Source organism: Frankliniella occidentalis, unplaced genomic scaffold (genome assembly GCF_000697945.3).
Source record: "Frankliniella occidentalis isolate FOCC.00 unplaced genomic scaffold, Focc_3.1 Scaffold534, whole genome shotgun sequence".
Lineage (NCBI taxonomy): Eukaryota > Metazoa > Arthropoda > Insecta > Thysanoptera > Thripidae > Frankliniella > Frankliniella occidentalis.
In genome coordinates, this window is record NW_026267651.1 from 15,764 (window position 1) to 16,575 (window position 812).

Genomic DNA, 812 nt, shown 5'->3' on the forward strand with positions numbered 1-812 from the left:
CCTGGTATCACAAGAGAACTCATAATTGTTATTCCCCGATTTTGTGCCGCCTTGGGGTTTTGTAGGGTCAGCGTCAGCAAAGACGGACGACAACAGGCGCTGTCCACGCCAAATCAGCAGGTAAAAAATGACCCCCTTGAATTTTTAATTTTCTTGTGGCTATCGATGCTCCTATTGATGTTGCACACAGAGCCGAAATTATTTTTTCGAAATCTTAACTGGTTGGGGGTGGGGCGCGGGTCAAAGTTCAGTCCCCCACCCCCTCAAAATCACTATTTTGGCCAGTGCGCCGGGCGCGGCGTCCGCCAAATTTTGCCAGTGTGCAGTACTAAAGGGGGCCTTCCGAAGCCGCACGGGGCGAACCGCATACTTTCACTACTAATATCTACAAATGCAACTTTTAAAACGCGACATTAGTCCGCTTATTTCTCGGAAAGTTATTTTTTGTTTTCGTTCGCACTTCGGCGCCAGGTACTAGCCTACCATAGCTACCGATAGCAAAAATAATTGGCGTGGGATCTGTATGGACTGGCTTGGGAAACCCGGAAAACTGTTCAGAGCGTAGCGGGACTCATTTCAATTCACGCGCACGGTAATGGCGCCAACGGCTCTGGGCGGCTAGAGTGGCCACTCGTCCGGTGCATCGTGCCGGCACTTCCCTTTCCATTTTGCTATAGCAGATTTTCATTAGTTACGTGCGGTGCCGTGCTGTTCTCTCCTACATGCACTCGTCATACATGCGCCTCGCCACACGCGTGGAGAGGGAAGTGCTGGCACGATGCACCGGACGAGTGGCGAGTGGCCATTCTTTA